The following is an 8,562-nucleotide window of genomic DNA, read 5'->3' as shown; positions in this document are numbered from 1 at the left end:
AAACGACACCTTTTCTCACCTCCACATACAATGCATGCAAGTAATACACAAACATACCTTTAGGCACAACATACATAAAAAATGAAGAAAATTTTCAAAAAATGCCTCCTCAGCAACTGAAACACTTCTTTTAACATGATAAAGAAAAGCTCAGAGGAAATATCTCATTTAAAAATCATAACTTGGGGAAAGCAACAGTCCCAGATCCAAGATGGCAGCAAGTAGGAGGCTGATGAAGGAGCTTGGAGAGATCTGCAAATGCAGAATGAAAAACTTCCATACCATCCAGGTTGATGATGCTAATTAATTGACTTGGCAAGGGCTTATTGTTCCTGACAACCGTCCATATGATAAGGGAGCCTTCAGAATTGAAATCAACTTTCCAGCAGAGTATCCAAACCACCCAAGATCACATTTAAAACAAAGATCTACCACCCTAACATCGATGAGAAGGGGCAGATCTGACTCTCAGTTATTAGTGCTGAAAACTGGAAGCCAGCCACCAATACTGACCAAGTAATCCAGTCCCTCATAGCACTGGTGAATGACCCCAGCCTGAGCACCCACTCCAGGCTGACCTAGCTGAAGAATACTCTAAGGACCTTAAAAAGTTCTGTAAGAATACTAAAGAGTTTACAAAGAAATATGGGGAAAAACAATCCGTGGACTAAAGTCTGACATGAGTGATTCCAGCAAGTTTGAGCAGAGACCACAAGCAGTGCATTCAGACACCCTGCAAAGCAGGGCTCTGTGGAAATTGACACGTGCCACCAACGGGCTTCCGCTTGTGGCAGTTTCTAACTTTCTACAGTTTTCTTAATCAAAAGTGGTCTAGGTAACTTGTAAAGAAGGATTTAAATTTAAATGTTCTAAAAATCAAAATATTTGAAATCAAAACCTTCTTATAGAGACCTTGCTAAAAGAATGAAAGTAAGGCGCATGGGTCTTAAAGAATTTGGTGCATATACTTAATAAAGGAATTGCACTCACAATATGTCCAGAACACTCATGGCTCAGACATAAGAAAGGTAGGTATCCAGTTTAAAACGTGGGCAATTTATTTGAAGAGACGTATTACCAATGAAGTCATATGGATTTTAAGGTACGCCAGTGACAAGATTCACATTATAGCGATTCCATTAAAACAGTAATAACATTCCAGTATGAGCATGCTCCAGAACTCCCTTAGCACAGAGGAATTCCAATCTCTGTTCTAGCAAGGGATCACATCCAAACACCTAGGCCTGTGTGACTCATCTGGATTGCAGACACAATACACACATCTAATCTCACTGGCTAGAATACAAACACACTGTTAGTATACATCTTTAAGGTAAAATTAGTTTGTAGAGGGAAGCAGCCATGTTTGAAAGTCACATCTGATTGAGGAGCAGACACAGCAGTGAACCAGAGAAAGGTCTGACAGTCTGAGTCACAGATAGGATCTGCCCAACTCCATGAGAGAGATGGGAAAGGAAGGGTATTTAAGAGCAGTGCAGGTGGACTAAGGGCACACTCACAGATGCCTGAGCACCCAGAAGAGCCTCACAAGCGCTCTCCCACCTGAGCCCAAGATGAGACCCCACTGAACATCCAGGGAGAGACCGCCAGGAACTCTCCAGGCACAGGTAGCATGGTGCTCTCTGGGAACTGGTCCATTCCAGCCCAGAGAGAGGGCCGGGTCACCACCATCAGGACTCAGGGCCTACCCGCAGACAACTAAGCACCCATAAGAGCCTCACAAGTGCTCTCCCACCTGAGCCCATGGAGAAACAGAAGAGTCACTGCCATCAGAACTCACTGCCTGCCTGCAAAAAGCTGAAAATCCAGGAGCAACCTCCCTCCTGAGCCCACCGGCCCTCAGACACACAGGAACGACAAAGTCCAGTCAGAGACAAGATCACCTAACTTCACAGATAACAAGATGGCAAGAGGCTAGCACAAGAACCTAAGGAAGAGCAGTGCAGGAAGAGAGGCAGTCAGGTGGGAGTCAGTGGACTGAGTGCAGTGCACTGGAATGGAGTTCCCGCAGGGAGGCAGAGGCACTTGAAGTCAGAGAATGGGAAGGAGCCAGAAGATTAGAACAAATTGCCAGAGTTACTTTGAGGCCAAGATGGACTGTTCAATGAGAAACTCAGAGAAGCCAGACTAAATCACTCATCTTCGAGAGGATATTAAACCATTATCCAGCCAGAGTACAGCTGAGTTGATCCAGCCAGAGTACATCTGAGTTGATCCAGCCAGAGTACAGCTGAGTTGATCCAGCCAGAGTACATCTGAGTTGATCCAGCCAGAGTACATCTGAGTTGATCCTTCCAGAGTACAGCTGAGTTGATCCAGCCAGAGTACAGCTGAGTTGATCCTTCCAGAGTACAGCTGAGTTGATCCAGCCAGAGTACAGCTGAGTTGATCCAGCCAGAGTACAGCTGAGTTGATCCGGTCAGAGTACAGCTGAGTTGATCCAGCCAGCCAGAGTTCAGAAAGAGGGAGAAGGGTGATTTCGTTCAGAAAGAGAGAAAAGGGTGATTTCATTCAGCAGTACACCTTCAAGGTGACAACTAATCTGGCGATTAAAAGCTACTTTTGCACCTTACAAGGCTGGTGGGGTGTCAGATGTGTCAACCACAGAGACTGTTTGGCAGTGCCTTTAGAATCTACCTACAGACCGCATGAATCAGTCATTCTCTTCCTGTTTGACCTATGAGAAATGAAGGCACGCACGTTTACCATCTCTTCCACAGAAATGCTTATTGCCGTTCCACTTTTCAAAGCTAAAGGGCCAAAATCGTCTCCTATTGTGTTGCCCTAGTTTCCCACAGGGCGAATCTCCTGTGCCCGTTGTGGCAAATCTGTTCAGAACTACACATGGCCTTCTGCTGCCGTTGTATAAAAGCAATTCCTACAAAGGTAGTTTCCCAAGAGTCAGCAGACGCTCTCATTGTGTTGGCTTCGATAACAGGCTGCTTATCCTAGACCTTTGGTCTCTATGTTGGTGGTGCGTCTGGCTCATGATTCGTGGGAATTCGTGCAGAATTCACCTGCAGTACCGTTGAATCTCTCCATTGTTGCTTTCATTTTTTCCATAGGATTAAGATCTTTTTAGGGTTTGTTTGTGCCTGAAAACAGAATTGTGTTGTTCCATGTCAAATGCTTTTCCGGCCTTCTAATCCCTACCCTTAGGTAATCAGCGTCCTGAGCGGTATTTGTCCATAAGATGAAATAGTCGGTTGTGTGAAAGAGGCAAACACCAGGTCAGTTCTGTCCGCGAGGAAGCACTGGTGCTGCGAGCAGGAAGGACTCCACAGGCATTGCCACTTAGACTTCCGCTGCTCAAGTGGCGCTGAAAAATGTGCCCAGACTTCTCCAGTCTTGTGTTTATGTTCCCAAAACAAATCTATCCACTTTCCCTCATCCAGAATGCATTGTTTCTACCCCACCCCCAAGTGTTTAACTAGTGATAATTGGCCTTCTGCCAAATTCCATAGGTACCAATTTACACAGGTGCCATCCTGGCATAATATTGGTCACATGAGGACATATCATCTAATGTTGTATTGCTTTCAGGGCAGATACTTCTTTAGTTCCCATCTTCTCATTACAATGTTAGCAAGCCCACTTCTCCCTAATTTGTATGATCTTACAGAAGAAGATTTTAAATGGCTGTGGCTTTTCTATGGCGGTTTCAACATGACAAAACATCTGTATTTCAGAGACATCTTAAAACTGGAAATAGATAAAGCTTACTGCACAGATTATTCTTACACCTTTTCATAGGAGAGCTCACTTTACTGTGCATAGGTGGCAATTTTTCTTTATCTCTATCCTTTTGGATGTTAATAACATTAGTAATCTGGTCACCATGCTATGTGACAATCTCAAGGGTGGCAGAAGTGGGGGTCCTACAGGGTACGTGCACCAGAGCATGCAGTCCCATAACAATGAAAGAACAGTTCTTACTCCTGTTGTTCTCTAAATGAAATTTGTGGGTTTTGGACACATCTGGATCTCACTCTTGCTTTGGGCCCTGCCCCTCTGTCTGGCCTGGTCACACAGATTACTTTCCCCATAGGAAGAAGCCCTGGTAACTGGTCTGACTCTTAGGGTCATTGCTTATAGCTTAAGACGTTTTCTGCTGATACTAAGCAATCACACAGAGTACTTACATTGATCAAGGTCATAACAAAACCACAAAATAATAATATGCCCCTCATTCCACCAGCATTAGTGACGACTATTTTTTCTCATTGGGCTCTCTAGCCTGAAATTCTTCCTTCCTGCTAGATTAAAGTAACTATGCCCATCAGACTGAACATGAGGACCCTAATGCAGGAGCTAGAGAAAGGACTGAAGGAGATAAAAGGGTCTGCAACCCCATGGGAAGAACAACATTATCAACTAACCAAACCCTTCAGAGCTCCCAGGGACTAAAACACCAACCATTGAGCACAGATGGAGAGACCCATGGCTCCAGTTGCACATGCAGCAAAGGATAGCATTGTCTGGCATCAATGCGAGAAGATGTCTTTGGTTCAGTGAAGGCACATTTTCCCAGTGTAGGGGAATGCCAAGGAACTGAAGTGGAGAGGGTATTTGGGAGAGGGAGCACCTTCATGGAAACAAGTAGAAGGGAAAGGGGAGGGGACTACGGGCAAAGGGGATAACATTTGAAATGTAAATACATTTCTTCACCTATCCTTTTGAGGCAAAATCTTGAGTAGTTTCTATATCTAGGTAACTTTAAAGAATATTTCCTGTCTTGAGCCATCCACCTAACAACTTCCTAGGGTTTCCAGGGTCTCCTCCAGTGTGTGATGGCTTCCATCTGTGGGTCCCCCTGCATCCAATCCTAGGCAGCCTCTGCCTTCTCCAGGGGCACCCAGTGGGTCTCACCTGGTTTAGGTCAGCTATCCCCTAATGCACAGAGGGCAGGATCCTTGTACAAGGTCCCTAGACTTTCTGAGCACGCTGCAGAGCACAGGGCACTGCGCAAGCTGTTTCCATCCTGTAACTTCAGGATCCCTGGGGCAGGAGCGAGGATGAGGAATTTCTACCTTTTAATTGGAAGAATTAAATCTTTTGATAATGGGGGTTGGGGTAAGGGAAGGCATTGCCACAGTGGCCAGTGAGGATCCTTGTCTCCCTAATGAACGTGGCTCCCCTGTTTTGCCAGGCTGAAAATTCTAGCCTATTTACCTCCTCACCAAGTTAGTGAATGCTCAGGATGTGAGTCCTCTTGTCATCTAGTCCTTTCACCAGCCCATTATCTACCTGATCGCTCCTTAGCAGAGCTCAGCCTTTCCCCTGGGCCTCGCTAGAACAAGCCTTTGCAGCACAGACAGAACCTGGAGGACGGACTCAATTTAACTCTACCAGTGGCTCCGTTACAAATTGACCAATAGTACACGTGCTCACTCTTACTGAGATAGGAACCCCGGAAACTGGATCCTAGAAGGAAATTAGACCTTTTCAGACCCATCAATTTATCTGGGGACTGGGTAAGATTTAGCCAAGACAATGCAGCAGACATCAGTAGACAGCAACACAGACATACCAACAAACCCGAGAAAGCCTTCCCACATAGTGTTAGCCAAGTGGGAAGGCCAGACAGTAAGCCAAAATGAATGTGAGCACAGATTGTGCCTCTCGGCTCAAGGGGCATACACATCCATGATATCCTCAATATTTGTTTCCCTTTAAGTTGAACTTGAGGTGTGTCCCTGGAGCCCTGCCTTGATAGAGCTCCAGTGTTTGTGACTGTGGAAGACACTCTTGGGACTCTTGGGTCCACTTTAGTTTTACCAAGATAGCCACTGTCTACAAAAGCCTTTACCCAGAGAATTTCTTTGTAACATGCCAGTTCAGCACAACACCAAAGGGGCAGTACAAAAATGAACAGAGGCACATGCATAAAGTAACAGAATCAGTTTGTATTAAATTTAAGAGAAAAGATAACAACTGCAGGCCGGGCAGAGCCCCGTGTAGAACACACACATCTGCTCAACCAGTGGACAGGGGAAAATAGACATAAACAATGGAAACAAAACAAAAACCCAAATAGCACAAACAACTAGGCAGGCATGGATGCCACCGCTCCGTGGGGCCGTGCTGTAACTGAAATGTAAATACATAAAATATCTATTTTTTTAAGTAACAAAGAAGGGCTGGAAAAGTGGCTCAGCAGTTAGATGAAGAGGTGCCCCCCACACCCAAACTGGCCATTTCTACTATGCTTCTTACCTTAAATTTTTTAAATTTGGATGCTCATGGCCATTCAGCTGCCGAGCACCGTGGACAATGGCCTGTGCCACCTAAAGAGTTAGTAACATGGAAAGATGTCCTCACTGGTGATTGGAAAGGCCTGGATCCTATTTTAATACGATCCAGGGGAGCTATTTGTGTGTTTCCACAGGGAGAAGAAAGCCCGATTTGGATCCCAGAATGTCTAACACGTCGAGTGCTACCAGAACAAGATGCTGTTCCACCTGCTTCTGATGAGCCTGTCCTGCATGACGATGCAAGCGGAACCGCGATAGGGGATTCTGTCGGTGTTTCCACAACCGATGCACATTTGCCTTAATGCAAAACTATTTCCTCCTTTGTTTGACACCATTATAACCTTTGATGTACCGTGCTTGCCCTTAGACATGGAGATAGCAGAGTTAGGGGAAAATAGAACTTTTGCCTTAATAAGTAATTTTTGGCATGATTTTGTGCAGAGAGACTGTGTTTCTGCTCTAGATGGTGTGCAAACTCCGTACTCAACAACAACGTGACAAAGTGGTCATAGCACAAGCTCTTGCTGCACTCAAAATGGGCACCTCTCGTGCTCGCTTCGGCAGCACATATACTAAAAATGGAACGATACAGAGAAGATTAGCATGGCCCTTGTGCAAGGATGACACGCAAATTCGTGAAGCGTTTCATATTTTTAAGAAAAAAAAATGGGCACCTCTCCCTCTGTTTGGCTTAGTATGCTTTAGGAAAAATGTTGGGTCTGTGTCTGGATAGCCCCTGCACCCTGAGCCTTCGAGGCACCAGGAATGGGTGTCCTACACATAGGCAGCCTTTGCACCCTGCAGGGCTTGTTCCCATTGCACGCAGGAAGGTGCCTTGCCCAAAATTATTGCTGATCATGGTCTTGAACCCTAAAGGTCCAACAAGAGCCTGATGGTCGATCGACCATGTTTTATGTTTTATTTAAGAGAGAAGGGGGAGATGTTGAGAGCCGTTTGTGCCGCACCCAAACATGGCGCTGGCTTCCCGCCGATGACTCAGCAAACACAGCTGTTGCCCAGCCCAAGAGACATAGTGCGCATGTGCCACAGACGTCACAGCCCACTCTCAGGGCATGCTAATGAGCTACTGGAGGGCGCACCAATCAGGTAGCGACACTAGTCTCCTGGGCATATATAAGCAGTGCATTTTTCTTTCACGTGGGTCCCCTGCTCAGAGTATTGTACAATAAAGGTTGTTCGCAGAAGAATCCTGTTGTTGCACGCCTTTCCTGCCAGCGGGAAGTGGGGCGCATGACAGTTAGAGGCATTTCTACTCTTGCAATGGACCCAGGTTTGGTACCAAGCACCCACATGGCAGCCCATAACTGCTTGTCACTCCAGTTCCAGAGGATCTGACTGCCTCCCCTGGCTGCTATGAATACCAGACTTTCACGTGGTACATCCCATTCCAAGTGAAGCTCAACTTGACTCCAATATTTTATTCCTTTCTGATACCCTCATACTCAATTCCTGCTTTGTTCCCCATGGAGTGTATTTGTTCCTGTTTCAGATACAGGCATATTTGTGGTTTGAAAAAATGGTCCCCATAGTCTTGCAGGGGGCTGGCACTATTAGGAGGTGTGGCCTTGGAGTGGGTGAGGCTTTGTTGAAAGAAGTGTGTCACTTGGGTGAGCTTTAAGGTCTCAGATGCTTAAGTCAGGTCAGCAGTTTATGTTCTCCTGCAGCCGGCAGACCCAGTTGTAGAACATCCAGCTCCATCTCCAGCACCATGTCTGCCTGCATGATGCCGTGCTTCCTGCCAGGATAATAGACTAAACTTCTGAAACTGTAAGCCAACCCCAATTAAATATTTTCCTTTATATTAGTTGCTGTGGTCCTGGTGTCTCTTCGCAGCAGTAAAACCCTAACCAAGACAAGCATGCCCCTGGTACCAGTGCTGAGTATCTGCTGGAAGATTAACTGTCTGGAAAAAGGAAGGAAAGAAGGAAGAAAGGAAGGAAAGATGGAGGGAGGGAAAGAAAAGTATAAATGAGGAAGAAGTAAGGGGATAGGGAAGAAGTAAAGGAGGAGATGAGGAGGAAAGGGAGAAGGAAGCAGCAATAATTCAGGAGTTCCTGCTCAGTTTCTTTCTTTCTTTCTTTCTTTCTTTCTTTCTTTCTTTCTTTCTTTCTTTCTTTCTTTCTTTCTTTCTTTCTTTCTATTTTAAAAGATCTTGTCTCAAGTTTATTTGTAAAAACAGCAGAGGACACTGGTCATCTGCAGTAGTGTGTGGGTGGGTGTGTCACGGCAGTCTGTCCGTCTGTCTTCACTTTGGCAGGGGCCTTTT

The 8,562-nt window shown here is 45.6% G+C and overlaps 1 pseudogene across 1 annotated transcript; it reads left to right on the top strand.

The window, feature by feature from the left end:
* The first annotated feature begins 211 nt into the window (after positions 1–211).
* LOC308414732 (ubiquitin-conjugating enzyme E2 L3-like) lies at positions 212–671 on the top strand (annotated as a pseudogene). The gene has a single exon. The product of its transcript is annotated as a ubiquitin-conjugating enzyme E2 L3-like (transcript).
* Positions 672–8,562: the final 7,891 nt, after the last annotated feature.

The sequence above is a fragment of the Micromys minutus genome (assembly GCF_963924665.1).
Source record: "Micromys minutus genome assembly, chromosome: X".
Classification (NCBI taxonomy): Eukaryota; Metazoa; Chordata; class Mammalia; order Rodentia; family Muridae; genus Micromys; species Micromys minutus.
This window is presented reverse-complemented; position numbering and strand designations above follow the sequence as displayed.